The sequence below is a fragment of the Harpia harpyja genome, chromosome 16 (genome assembly GCF_026419915.1).
Source record: "Harpia harpyja isolate bHarHar1 chromosome 16, bHarHar1 primary haplotype, whole genome shotgun sequence".
Lineage (NCBI taxonomy): Eukaryota > Metazoa > Chordata > Aves > Accipitriformes > Accipitridae > Harpia > Harpia harpyja.
Genome location: NC_068955.1, coordinates 27,872,226 through 27,893,240, shown reverse-complemented (window position 1 = coordinate 27,893,240; position 21,015 = coordinate 27,872,226). Strand labels below are relative to the sequence as shown.

The following is a 21,015-nucleotide window of genomic DNA, read 5'->3' as shown; positions in this document are numbered from 1 at the left end:
TTAGGATGGTCCTCCATCTGTTGGTCCTCCTGGCCAAAGCACCGACACGTCTGAGCTCCGTCACTGACGGAGTTCTCCAACACGTAGCAATGAGTCCTGCTGGCGTTATGGGAAAGCCAGACCCCCCAGCTGGTCACCACAACCGGAATGAATCTATTTCATCTCGCTTACTGGTAACGCACAATAACTAATCCTATTGCAGTGGAAAGCACATCATGAAATATTATCCTTTGTAGATCTCATGGTAGAAGAACAAATCTGCATCTGGGAGCAGCAGAAGATACAGATAACTGGCTTTGCTTTAACCCAGAGGCTATCTAGATTAACTTAAAGTCATGTCCTTCGAAAATACAAATTCTAATCTTCCTTCCCCGGGATTGCCCACACATATTGCTTTGTTGGACTGGTTTGAGATGAATTATCTAGATGTCCATAAAACCACAATGTACGTTGTTACTTCCTCCAAGCCGATCACAAAAATCCGCATCCAGTCTCACTTAGGAAACAATATCACATAATTTCTGGTAAATCACTATGTGGGTAAAAGCCTGTTTAGGAAACCCTGTTGAAATCTATCTGGTTTTTTCACTCCAAATAGAGAGTTCAGATCTCAAAGCTGACAGCAAAGGAAACTGCCAACAAGAGCTACTGCTGCTAATGCTCAGGTGAACTCAATATGTCAAGAGCTTATGGAGATTGGAAAAGCTGCATGGAGATCCCTGTACTGCTAACACTCCTAGAGTAAGAATATAGGCAAAAGATTCATCTTAATAACCTCATTTCTGGGCCTTTAATTCAAGAGATAATTTTGTACACAAAATGAATGCACAACCAGTGCTCAGAGGAGATAGTACCACTAGCGATAAGGTGCTCCCTAGAATAAGTCAACTGTTTTTCCTTTATGTGATTTTTATGAAACATGAGAGTGAGAGCTCGGAGTATAGTATGAGCTGGGATGAATCTGCAGTTTGTTGTTGTTGAAATGAGAGCTGTGCCGTTTGTTTGGCTGGCTACAGAATTAGCTCATAGGTTGGTGTGTTAAGATAATTGGCTGATTGGCACGGAGTTACCTCAGTTTGCTGGTTAATAAATAGCAGCGGCTGAGAAGGTGTTTTAGTTGTGATACCTTAAGTGGATGGTGGGAGGATGCTGTGAAGCAGGAGCCAGCCACTGCAGGCCCTACAAAATTAAGGTAGTCCTCTTTGTCATCCACACGTCTTATATAAAGCTTTTAAGCACTTAATTGAGCTGTTTCTTAGTACAGTGGAGGGTTAAAATGCCTGCACAACAGTGTTCCTCAGGTAAAAACAATACTGTTCATATACCTCTATGGATTTCTAAGCTGAATTCTCTAGCTGCTTCCTTAGATGTAGTGAAATGATTTAAGGGTATAGTTCAGCTGTGTGTTTCTTTGCTACTCTATTTTAACGGAGTTTATCAACTCTTTGGAACACTTGCTAAATATAATGCTTGTAATAAGAGATATTTATTTTCCGAGAAATACCGAAGAGAAATTGTTAACTATGGTCCCTTTCATACAGGGGTATTGTTGCAAAGAAAGTGACATTGAAAGGCACACAAGAACATGTGCCAAGATTCGTGTTGTGTTAAGAAATTGGAACAGATCAGAAGATGGAAATGTATTTTAATTTCATTTTTAAGCCTTTCGGTTAAATTAAGAAAAGCTTGGGTGTTTTTGTAGCACAGTAGGAATAGGGGAATGGAGGGGCACAATGCTTTCTTTGGTCTCCTTTCTGTTGTTATCAACTCCTCAAAATGCTGCTTTGACGCATTAGGTCCCTCTGAGTACAACGTACAGATAAATTTTCTGTGAATCGGATAGATATTTCTAAAGAGCAGATGTATTTACCTTTGATAAATGCTTGATTTCAACAAATGCTGACACTCTCAAATAATTTCCTTCAGGGTCTAATACTTAAGCCTCTCTACTGTAGTGTTATTCTCCATTGGCCAATTCCTCAACTCTTTAATTCTTTCAGTTCTAACAAGTCACCCAGATTGTTTGCACCTGCCAAACAAAGGATGGCAAGGGGTGCCTCGCTGTCTTAGGTAACCTTTGAATTTCAGAAAAGTGTTGTCCTGTGGTATTTAACTGATATGTGATAGGTTTGGATAGCTTATTTTCCCATCTTATTTCATGCTTTAATGATTATACAAAGAAAGTTTCGGGGCAGTCATTGGGCATGATCAGGTTTTGTTCTTGTACTACTTTGCACTATTAAAAACAGCAACAGGACTCATGGGACATTAAAGTAAACTTCCCTAATTACTATAATTTAAATTTACAACATCAATACCCAGAAAACCTATTATAAATAAAAGCTTTTAAGCAGGAGAGAATTAAATCCACTAAATTCCATTAGTGACATCTGATATAGAAACACATTAAGAAGGCTAAACACCACACTGGTTGCTTAGTTATTTAAATCCATTAGTATTAAATACATTCATTTCATCAGCTGCTCGGTTCATGGGATCCAAGCTTGAAATCTGTTCTTTTGAAGTGAATAAGGTGATTTCTTTTAGATGAAAGAGGTAAACAGTGACTAGTATCTCACAGGTTTTGCATATTATGTGCATAACTTGTCATTATAAAAGAAATAATATGCAATTTTGACTTAACAGCTTTCAAATACATGAATGTTGAGAAAAATGTATGCAGCAGTGTGAGGTAAAAATTGACATAGTCTAGAATTAGACCCCTTTTACAATACTAACCCTTCAAAGAAAACCCCACCAAAAAGAGGCTGAGAGAGACATTATTCTCGGAGAGCTCAGTCCAAAGCACAGAGAAGCAAATGGAAATCACTTATTTCCTTTGGGTTTAATCAGGCTTGGATTTTTGTTTGCTTTTAATGAAGCCACACAGTTAAGAGAAAATTAAAGTAAACAGACCTACAGCATTGTGCAGCCTTGCACATCAGAATGCTCACAAACCTTAAAAAGGAAATTTTTTTTTTTTTTTAATAACAACCAAGAAGAAGATGTGGGAGAAGCAATAAAAGTCTCTCCTAGGAGAAAGAGCTTGATGCACCAGGTGTAGAGAATAATTAGCAAGGATATGGGTGGTCTGTTGGGAGGTCAGCTGCCGAGTGTTCAACACTGGTCAGGGACTGAGAACTCCCCCCCGAGAACACAAAAAAGCAAGCAAGAACGATCATAGGAGAGATTCAAAGAAATTCTGTCCTGGCAATTACAAAGATAGTTTTCCATGTGTTGATCTGTGCACATGTTTGTGCGTTGATGAGGGCCAGTTACTTTGCATTACAGAATAGTTTGAATTAGAGTGATATGTTTTGCTTTAAAATAGGAAGGGTGTATATGTGCAAGCTGGTGTGTAGGGTTCAACCATTTAAACTGGTTATTTGAAGACAATGCTTATCTGGGAAGGGTGCCATGCAGTTCTACATTTTCTTGGCATGTGATATAACTTCTGTGTGTTCCTTTACCACTTACTGTGAACTGAAGAGACAGATCCTAATTACTAATTTTTGGATTTGGAGTGTGTTTGGGCTTTCTGTATTTAGGTACCATAAGGATATAGTCCCTAGTTCCTTCTCTGTCAGCTAAATTTTCTTAGTCCGTAACAGAATCACCTGGGAATGATGCTGGATGGTGCATTAAAATGTCCAGTTACTGTCTGTTTTATTCAGTTTTCTTAGGACAGTAGAAAGCTCAACTCATCACCTGCTTAAGCTTTGCTTTTCTTGTTATGACTATATCTTTTTCTCTGAATTGCATAAACTTAGCAAGGGAAAAAAGAAAAATCAGTTGATCTGCTGTTAGTTTACATATGTGTTGCTTACGAGCACTGAAATTACTTTTACAGGCCCTCTGCAGACCACACTAGGGATATATTTTAATAATCGATATAAATGTTACATGTTCCAGGATCTCAAAGACCAATGCCTGTAAACCAACTCCTGTACTTGGACAAAAAAAATTAATCCATCATTAACTTGCAATGGCTATTAAGTTCTATGTTATTTGTAATTAATTGATAAAAGTCTTAGGGCACTATGACTTTATTACATTTGTTTATGCTGTGGAATTTCTCAATTAGAGAGGCATCCCCTAAGATGATTAAAGTCTGGTGGAGACTAAGAGAGAGAGGTTTGAAAAAAATGACTAAAATGGGAATGGAGAACAGTCATCACTGAGGATAACCAGGAAGGAGAAAAGTAGTGTATGACTGACTATTGGGAAGTCAGCTGCTGAGTGTTCAAAGCCAGTGATGCTCAGAGAAGGCATCCGAACAATTCTCCTGTAAGATCATCAATAGACACGGTTTTACTCCAAGAAAGGGCAAAAGTCAGCTTCAGTTGTTTTGCCTCTTACCTGGGACGATGCCAGCTTGCATGTGGAAAAAATGGAAACTCAAAATCTTTTACTCATTTGTGGCTGGGTGTATCATTCAGTATTTGTACGGCACCTAGGACAATGGCTCTCCAGTGCCAACTTCAGTCTTATCTGAGTTAATTAATGAGTGTTATCACTGCATAAATATTAACTAGTAGTTGGAGCCAATACCCTGTGTTTCCTGAACCCTTTATGCAGTTCAACTCATGTCAGCTCTTGGCTTTTTCTTGTACTGTGTTTATTGCTTATGTCCATTTAAACTGGGTCAAGGAATTGAATCACTTTGCTCCACTAGCTATAGAAATTAGAAGTGGTGAAGAAAGCAGAAATTAAGAGGATGGAACTTTTTAATATTAATTTTGCTTGCACATATTAGAAAATATTGTAATGAGTGCAGTCTATATGGTGCCACTGTGAATGAAGTTCATAAGTGATTTCCACTAAGATAGTTATGTTTTTTCCTTAAATTCTGGATGCTTAAAAGCATTTCTTGCCAGCTGTGTTGGGTTTTTTATGAGTTTTTGAGACTCAGACTGAAAATTATTACGCTATCATTAGCAGATTGGGGGGGGGTTGGTTGGATTTGGAGGTAATTATACTTAATGCTGTGATTATTTCCATTACATGTACAAGTTGATGCTTTATTTTATATGTGCTTAGCTTGGTTTATAATCTGACAACTGCTGTGTTAACTGTTATACTCCTAACTGCAGTTCAGCTTTCTATTAGTGCATTGATGTCCAATGAATCTAATGCAGGAGGTCCTTCCAAAATGAACTCTTAAAAGTTCCTGACTGTTGCCACACGCTTGAACCACAACTTTCAGCCTTAGATTTTAAAATAAATTGGGCTTTTTATTTAATTTCTGAGGAAAGTACTTTTTTTTTTTTTTAACCCTTCTGTTCAACATTTGCATGAGTTTGACTTTCTAGTTTCAGATGACAATGGAAGTGCTAAAGCACAATGAAAATTGAGCTGTCTGTATCCAGCCATTCTTATCACCCTGGTACGTGACCGCCTTACCAAGTCCTCAGTACATGAGCAAGAAATTCTATTTCTCTCTTTCCTCTTGTGGTAGATCCATATTCACTCATATTTGTTTATGAACAGGTATTAGACAGTAACATTGAAAGTGAAGACAGCAAAAAAATGAGGGAAGAAAAAAAGAGTACTCTGAGGTTTTGAATAGACCTGCTAGTATAATAATTGTTTTACGAAAGGAGTCTAAACTGATGGAAAGAAAATCTCTAAAAGTCTCTTCATCATTATAAAACATCTATTTCTAAATATTGCTTTTGCAGAAATCTTTTAGTAACCTTCCTGCAGGTTTCTAGGAGCAGTTCTAAATCTGGTCCTCTTTCCTGCCTTGAGAACACTTAAATAATGTTGATCTCTTCTAAAGGAAGAGTCCCGGCATTTTTCTTTGTTCCACCAACTAGGAATAGGTGAAAGATTTCTGAGAAACAGATTTAAAATTAGATGATCCAAAAGATTTAAGGAGGACTTAATTCGCTATAAAACCCCTTGTAAACCTTCCTTTTCATTTCCCTACCACAGAGTCTTTTTATTACTTTAGATGTCCAAAGCTTCCCAACTTGCTTAGATGCTTTTTGACAGTTTTGAGAAGTGCAAAATATATCTCACAATGGATAAAGTATTCCACTTTTATTGCCTGAGAGGATTTACACGCTCCCATTACATCCAGTTCTGCAGAAAACAGAACGTGGCTTCTTTGCTAGTTATAATAGATCAGCAGTCAGTATTTTTTTTCTCTTTCTTGCTCTGTCTCTCTCTCCTCTCCCACACCAGTAACCTAATCATTTGAACAGCAGAATCAAAACCTCATTGATTTAGGAAATTCGGATTCAGTCTTGAATATATTTCCATAACTATCAGTGTGGGGACTTGCTTAGGAACAGGTGAAATATGGGGTCATAATTTAATCAGGGATTTACCAATACAGGGCTAGAACAGCCTAGATGTGTTTACAAAAAAGCCGGACATGAGCAGGTTCATGTATAGTCAGCTTATACATTTCTGCACCTGTTTCTCCCCTCCTCCTCCTTGCCCTGGAGCTGGTCTATGCAAAGTGTTTCTGAGTTTGTCATTTTGGTACCTGACCTTATTTTGAAGTCCTGTGAAATCCAGGTACAGGAGTAACAATGTAATAATAAAGACATTGATTAAAATAAATAAATAAATAAATGAAATTCTCTGTATCTTGCTTACCAGACAGGTTTTTCTTTTTTTTTTTCCTTTTCCTTTTTTTTTTTTTTTCCTTTTGATCAGAAATGGTTGTTGGTTTAATTCCTGAATTGCTGGCAGGGCTACAGTTGCTTTGTAAAAGATCTGACAGAGCAGACATAGGACTAAAATATAAGCAGCCTGGGGAAACGGAGCATAGGCAGCAGATCAGGTAAGAAGAATAAACCATATGTTATTGCTACTTCCAGAATCATAACGTCTTTGGGTTGATAAACTATTTCTCCATGTAAAATGACTCGGGAGGAACACTTCCACTCTGCTGTATTTTGAATAGTAGGCTTATTCCTAATTCTCTGGGGGTTTACAATGATTCTGTGAACAACAGGAGGCAAATCTGCAGGCTTTTCCCATTAAATTCATGCTGGTATGTACTTGTCTTTATATTTTATTTTGGATAATGATAGCTTCCCAGGTGCAAAAGCCACTCTTTTGATTTAAAATGTACATGAGAAGTATTTTGACTAGGAAACTATAGGTCTATTGCTATAAGATGTGATACTCGCAGATATTTTTTTTTGGAGTCTTTAAATATTTTTCAGATATCATACAGATATTGCCAGGGAATGAGAAATACCCATTTTCCAAAGACATACCAATATCACATCATCGCAAATGTGTCCCTTTCTTCAGGGAAAGGTTTGGAGACCTGGCCTGAAAAAGGCAAGTTCCAGGACATTTGAAACAATGTCTCATGTCGTGTTGTGACATCCCTGCCAGACCCCATGCAATCATCATCACTACGGGATGAAATGGCAAAGGGAACAAGAAAGGCTTTGTTCAAGAACATTGCAAAAAGTCACAGCGGATAACGATGACTGATGCATAGCAGCAGTAGCATAAGGTCATCGGAAGGAAAAAAGAAACAGCAGAAATATAACAGCGGTTATTTCAAGAAGACATTGCCTTCTTTTGGAAAAAAAAAAGTGCTCCTTCTTATCAGTTACCACTGTTAATGAATTGAAGGTGAAAGGAAGGCAAGGCATTTTGTAATATGAGAGCTGCTTAAAGGGTTTTATTTTGTGTTTGGCTCACTGAGTAGGGTGAGGTAAGAACATAGCCTTCTCTTAGTAAAACCAGATGGTATCCTGAGGCAGTAGTTTTCCTGCTCCAGGCATTTTGGGGAAGGAGAGGAACTGAGGAACAAGGGAGACAAATGGAAGCGGAGTGAGGGGAAAAAGCAGAGCACTTATCCCATTCCAGATGTCCCCAGATCCTAGTTTGCCCAGTGGGTAGTGAGTCAAATAACATAGATATTTACTTATCCATTGCTTTTCTGCAGTCTGTCCTTCTAATAATTTACCAGAGGCAGGTTCAAGTGTAGGATCAATCAGGATTTAAACCAGAGACACAACACAAAACAAAAATACTCATTCTGTCCTGTGCAAAATGAATGAATTACCTGACAATCTGGCTGGAAGAAAAAAGGAGTTTTATTAACCTAGTACTTGGACACAAACTCAAGGAGACCTGTCTTAATTTCTAAATTTTTGGAGAACATATATATCTTGCTCCTTATCTGCTTTTTCGCATGAAGTTCTAGCTGTACCATAACAGATTACTCTAAGCACCCTTGTGGGATTTAGTCTTAGGACTGGAAATAAGCAGTGCATCAAATTCATAGGAGTCCAGTTCAGTCCTGAGATTTTTACAGTCTCTGATGCAAGAAGTGGATTAAATTTGGCTGAAGTGCAGATCTGTCTCTAGTTTTGCCGTTCATCTGAACGGAGTTCAGACTTTGACTTCTGTGTTTTCTTCATTGCTCCATGCAAGGAGTTACAGCAAGTACAGTCAACTGGATACAGTTGGATACAGAAGTGCAAGAAGCAATCAAAATTAATAGAAAATGTATAATGCTTTGTTCCGGGAAGAATGAGAAAGCTTACAATGTGAAAGCATTTGGGGAAAAAATTGCCATGAAATTGAAATGAAATTAGAAGTTGCATGGAAGTATAGGCAATTAAGGCGGCATTCTGAAGCGTGTGTATGTGTTTATATATGCGTATATACACATACATAGATACGGGTAGTCAGGTTTCTGAAAGACAGCGAGAATAATCTAGTTATGGTGAAGACAAATATTTCCTGGCACTGTAAACTAATTGTGTTTCTTAGTGCTTTCAGGAGAGTTGCTGGCAGAAGGTAGGTAGAAGAAATATGCTTTTCATGCTAGGGAAAAAGAAATATTGCTAAATTCAAAAGCGCACCAGAAGTCTTTAATCAGATGCTGAGTTTAATTTGCAAAGTGTTAAATGTGCTCAGGTTTTATTTCAGACTCCTGAAGCTGGGTACTAAGTACTTAAATCATTGCTAAAAAGTAAAGCAAAACATTTCAGAAGACCTGTAACTTTATGTTAAAGTCTGGGTTTGTTTTCCTTTGGAGAGAAAAGAGAAAAAGGAATGGGTCTACTTTTTATGTCTCCAAGTGGTCATACATTTGGATGTCCAATTAAAAAAAAAAAAAAAAATCACCAGAGGAATACAATTTCAAGTCAAGAGTGACCTAATAGAAAGAGTTGCTATTTTATATTGCTTTAAACTCCTTTGGTGCCACACAAACTGACTTTCAGCTGGCACAACACAGCAGATCCTGATTTTCTCTGCCCCCGTTACCTTCAGTGGGCATACATTTGGACTAAGAAAGAGCTCAGTGTGAGCAAAAATCTCAAAAACAAGCTTTACAACAGACAGAAATCCTTCAACAAGTCAAACCGTAATACTTTCTTTCATCTATTTTTTTTTTTTTTTTACCACTGAAAAATCCCTCATTTCAACACAGGCAATTTAAAGTGGAAGTCAGAATATGAGAAGAGATAAATAGTGCTGAATGAGTCTCCAAAGGATGTCTTAATGCTAGAAATTCTCTTGCAACTTTGTGCCAAAGTATTACTTTATAATCTGTCATCTGTTTAGCCATAATTACAGCTTCTCTATTTTGTCCCTACATGGGAATTTGTTTCTTTTATAATTTTTAATTTCCCAGGTGCTCTCATTAACGGTTGAAACCATTTGCTTGATTTCCCTTTATTAAATATACTGAAAAGTCAGCTGTCTTGGGAATAAAATACAATTTCCTAATTAGGAATACGTGCTTATTTGCTGTGCTGTGTTTCCGCTTTATTCTTATTTCAGTGCCTTCTGTGAAAGTAAACATTTAGGATGGATAAGTAAAGTTGGAAAGAAACAAAACTTATTGCAGGTTTTCCTCCCAATTGTTTTATTCTTTCTTGTGTAGTGTGTATTTCCTTTTGAATTATTTATAAAACTAGTCCGTAACGAAGTACAGATTTGGAGTGAGAAATTTTGGTCTTGTAGTGAGGGCTCTGCATGATGGCAAAAATACCCTTTTCTTTGCTTTTCAAGGTCTACTGTTGTCCTTTGTTTCACAACAGTTAATTTCCCTAAGTAACTCTTTTCTTGATCTAGTAAAGGTAGAGCATAGCAGTAACGAAACATCCAGCTGAGCTGAATATTCTTGCAATGTATCTTTAATCTTTCTAATAACACTTTTGTGGAGTTTGAATGCTCTTTCTCCTCTATTTTAATATTATTACCAACTATTATTTCTTTTCTGGTGTCATCCAAAAAACCCGGCATAGTCTGTCCTACTGCGCTAATGTTGTGTGTGGACAGTTATCAACATGTGGAAATTATACTACTGAGAATTGAAGTCACTTATGCAGGGTCATTAACATAGGTCAAAAATTCATCTTGCTTAATTACACATTGATCACGCAATCCACCAGACGGTGTTGCTTCCATTGCTAAACTTTTGCTGATTTTGAAGTAATCTTTTTCTCCCTAATAGAACAGTTGCCTTTAAACCCAAACTCAAGGTTTTACAGTGTTTCCTATCATCAGAATTCTGCTTATTCTCACGATCTTCATATACTACAACCTTTTGCTGCTTTGTGACTTCTCTTATGCAGATCTGTGTCGTCTCAGCACTTAAATATATCTGCTTATTTATTCATTCATTGATTCAGTAATGCAAAGGGGCATTTATGGAGACTTGTGATGTGAAAATAGGTGAGAAAAGAGGAGACCAGGTGTCTGGAGGAGAGATTATTTGTTTTCTTTGTTTATCCTTTAACTGTTGCACTGAGCATGCTTGGAGAGTCATGAATAAAAAGGGAGTAGGATGGCCAAAAACACGAGAGAAAAATCTCTAGCATGTTAGCCCAGGAGCTAATACTTTTTTTTAATAACAACCTGTAACAGGCCAGTATGTCAGACCTACATTCAACAATCTCCTCTACTTGGTGAAATTTCCAGCACTAACTTCTACATCAGAGAAGACTTTTTTTTGTGCTTGAAGTGCCGAGTCATTTGGTCCAGGAGAAGTCAGTAGGCAGCAATAAGTTAAAACAAGCATTGCAGCTGCCATGAGATCCCCAGGGATAAAACCTGGCGTGGGGGTCGTGCTGTATCACTTTCTGCACTGTAATATCTCTGTGGAAACTGTAGACTTCCTTGCAGTGGGAGCCTGAAGAAAAAGGCTGAGTCCTTCAGGAGCATTTTCTTTGTGTTGCTCCATCAAGAAAGCGGAATTAATTTTCTGTTTCCCTTTAGAGCTTCCCATCTGGTGTGTGGTTGTGAATAACAGCGATGGGGAGAGCCAGAGAAATGCTTTGCTAGCCAGGGAAAGGGGAAGGGAAACCTTTGGAGTGCAGATTATTAAGAGAAAAGCTGTGCAGCCGGAGCCTTTTCTGCCATCTCTGCCTCGAGCTTAGACAGCTGGAGCAGGGAGCTCTGATGGATCTACTGGAGGCAGTTTGAGGAAGTTCTTGAGAATTAATTACTCTTTCTTTGGCTTCCCTTGGGTCTGGCTTGCAGCATAGAGTTTTTGCCGGTGACATGTGTGGATAGGCTGGGAATAAATGATACGTCAGCAGAAAGGATTGCTGACACTTCTATACAGTCAGTGGAGACTCTCACCCACTCCGTCACATCATGAGAAGTCTTTCTAAATACACGTACAAATACCAATTCCAGTGAAGACACTTTATCCTTTCCTTTAACGCTCTCCATATTCACCTGATACTCTTTGCAGCTGAGAGTTAGTGTAGCTTTCTTTTGGTGAAGCTATTTAAAGCCCTGGATGTGAATGTTTTTCTCCTATGTGAAACTATTCACTGGTGGAGCTCAGCGTACTCTGCAAACACTTAAGCTTTTTATTATATTTATTATACCTGTGATTTAGGTAGGGTAGACGATGCATAAAATTTACATATACTTAAATGAAGGTCAAGAAAGGCTGTAAATGATTCAGATTGGTTGGGAAAGGATCAAAAGTTATTGCAAATCAAACTCAGATAAGTAAGTATTATCTGCTGCAATGCCTGCATTTTAGATACTTGGCTATAGAGTAAACTCTAGAGCTATAACTGAGGTGCCTGAGTCCCTTTACAAAAAAAAAAAAGGGGGGGGAAAACCAAGAGAATAATTTCAAAAACTGGTGTTATGAGACTCCTGCTGTTTCCCAGGTACTTTTCTGAGGGCTCTAGGATCTGTACCTGCAGGATCTCTACCTCTTTAAAGTTGGATTTGCAGCCTGGAGTCCTTAAATGAGGTTAGGTGTCCAGGAGCTTTCTTCTAAAGAGCCGAAAAAAGAAAACTCTTCCCTCTTATTCCTCTTGCCGTGTTTTAAAACAAAATGACCATCTTCTTGCCCTGTCCTTGCCTACTCCCTCCCAAGATTTGGAGCAGAAGATGGGGCTTTGCAGCCACGGAGACTGGCTGCAGGACTGCAGGTCTCTACAGCCCATTTCTGTTACAGGACACCTTACGCTGCTTTCTGCAGTGTGGCCAGTATTCAGATTTGTCTGAAATCTCCCCGTAAAGCACCACTTAGAGGTAGGTGGCATACGTTCCCTTTCTGTCAGGCAGAGGACAGATCAGGATCTCACAAGGTCAGGGTAACTTAGGCAGCCTTGTCACTGCCTGGTACACCTCGGAGGCAGCAGTCCTAAGTTTCAAAACACGGTGGCCACTGTCACTGGGTCATAGATAACTGGATTTTGTTCATTTGTTAAGTTCTCTGAAGATGCCCGACATGCTGATTCCCACAGTGGAAGAATGCCTGTATCCTGTTTTGTGTGTGTTCCTCTTTTTCCTTTAAGTTTAATCATGAGCTTAGTGTTAACCCTTTCAGCTCTGCTATTACGGAGCTATCTCACATGCTTTCAGAGCCTATGTGGCACCCGCAGAGCTGAATTTCAGTCAAGTGAGCTTGCAGTCATTCACTTGGGCAGCTTGCCTTAGGATAGCTAAATGATTGGCTCTGACACTTAGGTGCTACTGCTCAGAGGTTTCTTTTCATCAGCACCCTAATGCTTCCAGTTAAACCTATAAAATTAACCTCCTGGGTGGCTAGAAGTAGTGCTGAATCATTACTTCCAAAAAAAAAAAAAAAACCAAAAACCCCTCTATCCCTGCTGTGACTGTCTATTTACTATCTTAAGGGGACAATGAAATGATAACAAAGCACATCATTTGCTTGAATTTGTAGGAAGGAAACTAGTGTAAGGAGGATCAGTAAGTTTTCCTTATTAAAAATGAAAAATGGCAAAAGTAATGAAAATGGAAATGACTTAACAGATTTTGATATTTATCTGGCTTTGGATCTGGAAATCAGATTCTGAAGTGCAGAAGTAGACCTGTGTGAATCAGTGCAGAGATCATCAAAACCAGAAAGAACTCACAGGAGGTGTTCTTAATAATCCTTGTGAAGCTATACAAGCATTTCTCCAGGTGTAGTTACCAACAGCTTCCCATCCCCCTTATTAATGAGGAGAGTATAATTGGCTTTGTAAATTATGTACTAGAGGATTCATCTGCATTCTGCCACATTTTGCCAAGTAATAAAGCAGTAGCTGATTTGAGTTTTTAGAGAAGGTATTATTAATAAAAAGTAGTTGAACTAGGAAAGCTAAGCTGCCAAGACTCTCCAAGCTCACATATAATTTTTACGTGTGTGCCTCGGACAAAGTGCGTTCACAAATCCGTAAGGTCTTGCTCTCATATTCAGTCTGTGTTTTGTAAGGTAAAGCTAAAATGAAAATACTGATGAGCGTACTTGGCGGTGTGAGAGAAGAACCTGTTTGAACCTTTTTCTGTTAATGATTCACATCAAGCAGCACTGCGTTGCATGAGCAACCGCGTTAAAATAGTACTTAAACTAGGAAAATTGTAAGGATTGTCTAGTTTTGCGTCACTTTTAACAGGAACATCAAGAGTAATTTATTTGTGATGGAGCATGCCGAATGCTTATATTGGAGACAACATTAAAATCTCTGGTATCCTCTTGTTAGTGTAGTCTCCTTTTGATGCATTGGATATATGTGCTTGTAACTCTTGCCCTTCAAATATTCATATGTGAAAGTGAAAATAAATGTCTGTTCCTTTTCCTTTTAAGTGCATGATAAGACAGAGCCACTGAGAACTCAGAAAAAATTTGTCAATAGTCACTTATGCTAACGATTGTCTGGAAACATGTTATAAAGAATAGGTACTTATAAGCACTCTCTAAATTGGAAAAGAATGGTGTGTATGGTCCTGAATATACAAAACATTAAGGCATTAGATATTGGTTAAATGCTGGAGTGAAGCTGAGACATCTGATGACTGCAAAACTCTTTACTGCTAGACATATTCCAATGCAATGAACATTATTCTTGAAAAAATAAAACAATACAATGAGCTATACCATAAAGTAGAAAATATAGTGCTTCCCCCCTCCCAAGAGGGTTAGCAAGTGCTGTTTTTCTATTTTCTTAGGCTATCCAGTGACCTAATTTAGGGGAATAAAAAAGATCAATGATGTTGGGTCTCAATACTCTTCGTACAAAATCATCCAGCAACTGAATCTATTTAGAACTACAGTGTGCAGCTCAGTATAGAGACCTACAGCATGTCTCCCAGCAAAACTAAATCGAGATAAATAAACACTCCCTGGGACTTCTGCTTAGATCACTACCGCCGCTTCAAACTTCAAATGAGGAAGAAGGGAATTTTGAGAGGAGAGATACAAAGGACACACAGCAGTGGTAATGCTTATAAGATAAGGCATCGTTACTAGTAGAGAAGTGTTTTAAAGAACGCCTCTTCACACATCTACAACTGTTTTAGACTCTGGCTGGTTGATGGTTGCCCCATTCGCTGTGAATACGCTAGTCCAGCACTAAAGCGGTTCAGACGTGTTCCCATGATTGGCCTCCAGCAATAAATGTACAGCTTTGGGTTCTTCAGTTAAATAGTAATACCACTTCTTGGAATAGTTCATACAGTTTCTTCTGCCCATGTTAGCGTTACCTGCTTCATTCTCCCAGAGAAATAAAATGGCACGTGATGAGTTACCGAGACCTTTTTGGTATTGGGAATTTGTGTAGATTTTCTTCATTAGGTATACCTTTAGTACCTGGGTTAAGTACTCTTCATCTTCCATTGGGTGAGCGATACGAGTGAGTAAGCAATACAGATAGGAAGAAAGTCAAGAAATAAGCATACAGCATCTATTTATTACAGCAGCATTTTAATATTGCATCTGTGTATCTCAGTGTAAAGGTTTGGATAGTCCATGATTCTAGAGCATTGCATCTGTCGCAGTTCAGTCCCAGGATCTCCAAAATGGCCTTTTGCAATTTCATACTGCTCACTTCTGACTTTAATTAGGTGGAATTTTTATCATACAGTATAAGAGAACTGAAAGCAAAGTAATTAAAGTAATTGATATTAGACTTTTGCCTTTGTCTCTGTACCTTATTGGTGCATTTTGACCCATTCTGATTGTGAGCAAGCTAGAAACTGTATAAAAATATCATGGTGATTGCTGAAGCAAGTTTCATGCTGTGGATTATGCTCATTATTCATAATTATCTCTTTATGATTAGTCACCTGAATGACACATTGTTTTTCTCCTCCGGGTTGGATGCTTAGAACTGTAAGAAAACATGGAGTGATAAGTATTTACCAGTGGAATTTCAATTCTCCCAAAGAACGGAAAAAAAGAAGTTATGGGAGCAGAATCCATTTATCACAGCAAGGTTTAGGGACTATGCATTACTATTTCTCCTTTTGAATAGAGCCCTATGCAAAAAAAAAAAAAAAAAAAAAAAATTAGAAAATCATTACTTGAAAAAATAGAGGGAGGTAATTAGAATTCAAACTTAATTTTCTGTATGCTTCTGTATGAACAAAACATAATTTATCTAAGCACTAATATAAAGCAAAGGGAGGGAAAGGACATAACAAGGTGATAAATTTGATTTTCTAATTAATCTAAATGTTGAGAAATATATTTCTGCACTATAGACCTGACTTCTGTTAATAGCACAGAATAATGATGTTTCAGTCACTGAAGAATCATTTTCTCTTATTTAAAAAGCAGCAGGTCTTTTGGGGGAAAAAAATCAAATGAGAAATTAAATGTGAGGAAATCTGGGGAAACTAGGAAATGTAAGTACTGTTGTGATCTTTTCCATCACAGAAGCATTTTCTATTTGGGAGTTCTTTCACATACTCTCCTGCTACTTCCCCCCCACCCCTTTCTTTTGTCTAAAATTATAATTTCTGGTCCCATGGCAGTGAATAGATAAACCTGGGAGCAAAAGTATGAATGGAGAATTCACAGCAGCTGTAATAGCAGCTAATAATTCTGAAGTCATATCTAAAATTTGGGGGCATTTGCTTTAGCCCAAATGTTCCAATCCTTATTTACAGGCCAGTAATTCCTACTGGTCCAAATATGCTATGTCCCCTGACGGTAGAGACGGACCTAAAATACGTAAATGGCTTACAGCATCTCCTCGGTGGTCTCGGTGGTTTATCCTCTGCTCTCGGTAGCCGGCCGTGCCGGCCTCACCGCTCGCAAATGCCTGCGGTAGGTTCAGCCTTCAGGAGGTGGGAAGTGTGAGGGCAGCAGTTATATGGCCAGTTTCGTAAGGCTTTTTAAATTAACCACTGTGTATGCAGATACAGAGACAATTGTAGTGAAACAGCAATTCAAATGAAAGCCGAGAAGCGCTTAGAGAAGTTATTGATCATCTAAGCAGAAACGGAGTCGGTAGTTTTGCCTCCGCCAGTTCCAATAGAGCTATTACAGCCTTGTCGTTATACGACGTGAAGCTCTCCCTCGTATAGCTTTGTCTTCACCATTTAGTTAGCATTTCCAAACAGGTAGAGTGATGCTATTGTGTTATATCAGTTCATTGCAGTCTCCATTTTTGGACTATTTGCCTAGTTTTTGTCTTTATTCTTTGTCTTCACAATGAATACTGCCCAACATTATTACCTTTGTCACGTCTTTCCCTCTTAGATCACAGTGACTGTCGCTTCTTTTTAATTTGAAGATCTGTTTTGGACAGTGGAAGAAAGTGGCTATTATGTTTCACACAGAACCAATTTGGAATTTGGTTGTGAAAAGATATTTTAGTGAAATAGCATCATAATACAGGAAGGAGATGCGGGAGAGTGGAAGACTCGATGAAAAATAAAATCTAGCCACAAAATCAACATTATGAGAAGAATGTGTAATGGCAATTATATGTGGTGTGCAATGTAAAAATGAGCAAATAATTTGCAATGAATAATTCAGTTTACTAATTTGGCTGTTTATCGCTCTGTGGAATATTTGCAAGCAGGCTGCAGTGTCCTCGAATCTTAACTGCATGGGAATAAGTTTTCCCAGGAAAAAAAAAATAACCAAGTTCAGCATTCATTGGGTAGTCAGTGAAAAGTGTGTTTCTGTGGGCTCCTTTGGCGAGGGCAACACACACTGTTATTGAGCTGCTTTGAATTTATCCTTCAGTAAGAGAGGCTGAGGTAAATATGGGAAAAGAACGTCTGAAATCAGAGTGTTTATTAAAAAGAAACAAACCCCAGCCATATTGCCGAGAATTTCCAGGTTCTAGAGTTTTAACTTTGCATGTCAAAATAAAAAGGGAAAATACATTGTGGGAGCCGGAATAAAGAAGTCCGCTAATTAGCAGCAGTAAAAATAACCATGCCTTTCTTTCAAAAGTAATTCTATGCAAAAACATAGTTTGTATACAAAGGGATACTTAACAGAGGAAAATGCATAATTACATTACATACAAAGGAATAATTAAATCTGAAATCTTAAAAGCCTTATGAACAACTTCTGCAAGAAATGACTACATTTTTGGTACCAGTAGGAACAGTAAGTTTCAGCACGGATCTATTCAAGCTCATTTGTAATTGGTACTTTTCTTATTAAAAAAATCCCACTAAACAACCACAAAACAAACCCCAAAGAAGGAAATTTCCTGTAGGATGGGAATGAGGCACCTTAGCAAGGTTACACGAGACAAAGAGGAGTGGCCCTGCCTGCAGCTTGGTCTCTCCTAGCTGGTGGTATAAATCCTTCAATTTGGTTAGGAGTAAAGCCATGTTATAAATGAAATACCAGTGTCTACAGAGTCTACCGCGAGCTGTACCGCTGTCAATGGGAATGACAAATCATGCCACTGCCAAAATTCCTGATCCTTGTGGAACTGGAGCCATGTCTTTACCAGACAAAATCTGGCTGGTCCTGGGGAGAGGGCTCTGTCCTGCCCCTCCTGGGACCAGGCTGCAGGAAGATTTTGGGAGGGGGGCCTCAGCTCTGCACAGCCTGAGGAACGGCCAAGAGCTTCAGCAGGCACTTTACTTGAGGTGTGTATCTAAAAATACGCTGAACTTCGTGCCTGTTTCTGCGGACTAGAGCCTGGATGGCCAGTGTCTTGTGTGATGGAGCCCTGCAGGAAAACCTTTCGGTTGACTTGTTGCAGTAAAGTGAAATAATCCCAGGCAATTCCTCATGAACAGAATTTCCATATGTTAGGTTTCACTCAGTTGTAGCAAGCAGCTCTGTGGTGTGCTTTACAATGTGCTTAATGGTTTAGATCAATCGATGGCATCACTTGCTGATTTTAATGGGCAAAGAAAGCTTAATCCCTTCATGACTGACAGAAAATGACTGTGATAAAAAACAAAATGCTTCCCAGCTAAAATTTTGAACATTCGAATAAACCATTCCTGGAGAACATTGACAAATATTAAAAATATTGACAGATCAGAATCTCAAAACACTAAAAATCAGTGGGACTACTTATAAAATAGGTGCTAGTGTCAGGCTTTATGTTATTCAATCAGAAAACCGAGCTTCGATCTGCAAGATATTTAGGTACCCTATTTCAGTTGGATTAATGAGAATTAGAAGCATGAACTTGACTTAGACATCTTGCCGTACTGAGGTGTTTGTGAACTTTTGATTTAGTAATCTTTGAATATCCCTGGGCAATTTAGTTCAACAGATTTATTTTATTTTTTTTTTTTTTGCCTGGATATCTTTGAGTCCCAGAAACATTATTCTCTCTTGAAATCATTCTTCATCTAAGCCTCTGTTAGAAAAATGAAATTGTCCTTTCTGATTCTCTCTTTAAATCTTTACCATAGGAATGAGTTATTACACAATTTAAAAGCCTAGTTTACTGTGTAAGTTATGGGGTTGAATGGTATGTCTTTGTAAGTATTCTGTTCATTGCTTGATAAACAAACTACAGGAAAGTAATGGGGAACTACAGGCAAGTAACAGTTCAAGTGAAGAGAGGCAAATAGATCAAATAGAATATGCCTCAGATTGTCATAATCATATATGATCATATAGCCAATCTTTTGAAAATAGTTATGTGGTGCTGTAGGCAAAGTACAGTTTCTTCTTTTATTAATACCTATCATATATACCTCTCATTAAATGCTCACGAGACACAGGTCATCTAAAGCAGAAAATGCCTATTAAAGCTTTCCTTATGGCTCAAACTGACATGGTAATAGGGGTTCCCCTCTCATTTCTGTAACTTTGTCATCATAAGCTCTTCATATGACCGAATTCAAGATAAAACAATGATCTGCATGTTCTACTTTTTCGGGTTCTATCCTGAGTAAGTATACTGCATTGGACTGGGACCTCAAATGGGAATAACAATGCTAAAACTGAGAAATTACTACACTGCAAGGTTGTGATGCTTTTGCTGTTCACAATTCCTACTGGTGTCAGTGTTGCTGGATCCAGCCCTAATATCTCTATAAGTGGGATGAAAAAAAGTTTAAACACTTTCATATCATATTCTCTTTCAGTGCTTTTGCAGGAGGTAAAATATTTATTTTTAACTAGCTAATCAATGCTTCACACTTCAGTTTGCAAATCTAAAAAAGTAATGACACCACAGTATTGCTGCTGCTTAAGCAAGATCCTAATCCAGGTATAAGACCCCTCAAATTAGAGCTAGAACCTGGAAACCTTCAAAAGGCTTTGGTTATAACAATATGGTTGTTACAAACCAGTGGTTCATACAAACACTTAATTTGGATGCAGTGTTTGTGCAAAAAGATTTAGTAGGTCAACTTAATTTCATAAGGTGTTATCCAAAACCTTCAAGTTTTCTCTTCAGCTCCATAGCTTGTATATCATTTTAATAGAGTTCAGCTTCTACAAGAAATAAAAGACCAACAGGCTCCTGCGGAATAACTGTATTTGGGAGACTGACAAACAGAAATGAAGAAACACAGTAAAGCTTGTCCCGGGGCCACGGGAAGTGGCTAACTTGTTCTTTATTAAAAACAAAGTGGCAATATCAGCAACCGAGGGAGCTGAGAGGGATCTCTTTGTTATCTTAATGTACATATGGACATTAAAACAACTCTGGACAGAGTCTAAAAATTTCAGTACAGATATTCCAAATATTCAATGCAGAATTGCAACTGCAAATTATATTCAGTGTAGAATGAAAGCTTGCTAATCCCAAATTGATAGCTTGTTCTCAGCACAACCTTGTTTTCCAAGGAGGCCAGTTTGATCTCTCACCTAATTTTCTTGATCTGGCCTTGGAATAGAGCTTTGACTCTTTAACTACGTGCCAAAATACAGAATTCTACGCTGCTGTGACTGAACTCTGAATGGGCTAAAAGTTTGATGTACATAGCTTTATTTTGATCTGAAGCGTGAAGTTCTGGGATGACCTTTAACAACACTGCTGCCAAGAAGCTCCACTAGGAAACTGAATTACCAGAACAACACCTTAGTGCACTGTGACAAACTAAACATAACTAGAAAATAATTGTCAGCTGCAACTAGGAAACTGTCAGCCAAATTCAGCCCAATGCTACTTACTTCTGCATTGCTCTGTTTTATACTTGGGACCGGTACCTTAGCAGAAATCCTAAGGTTTTACTGCTAGAACTTCTGCTGCCCTGTAGCAATCAAGGCAGATCCGAAGCGCTTAGATCTTACGATTAACAGTGAAATATGACCTTTTTTTTGTCTGCCCGACTTTCAAAAAAGCAGGGGAACAGCTCTATTCTAGGGGTCTGAGT

At 38.2% G+C, this 21,015-nt stretch overlaps 1 protein-coding gene across 1 annotated transcript in view; it reads left to right on the top strand.

Annotated features, from left to right (window-relative positions):
• The first annotated feature begins 1,139 nt into the window (after positions 1-1,139).
• Positions 1,140-21,015, top strand: part of LUZP2 (leucine zipper protein 2) — a 326,692-nt gene continuing 306,816 nt past the window's right edge. The window contains exon 1 of the mRNA XM_052811608.1: positions 1,140-1,192. The gene's annotated coding sequence lies outside the window, so the exon portion shown is untranslated. The remainder of the gene's footprint in view (positions 1,193-21,015) is intronic.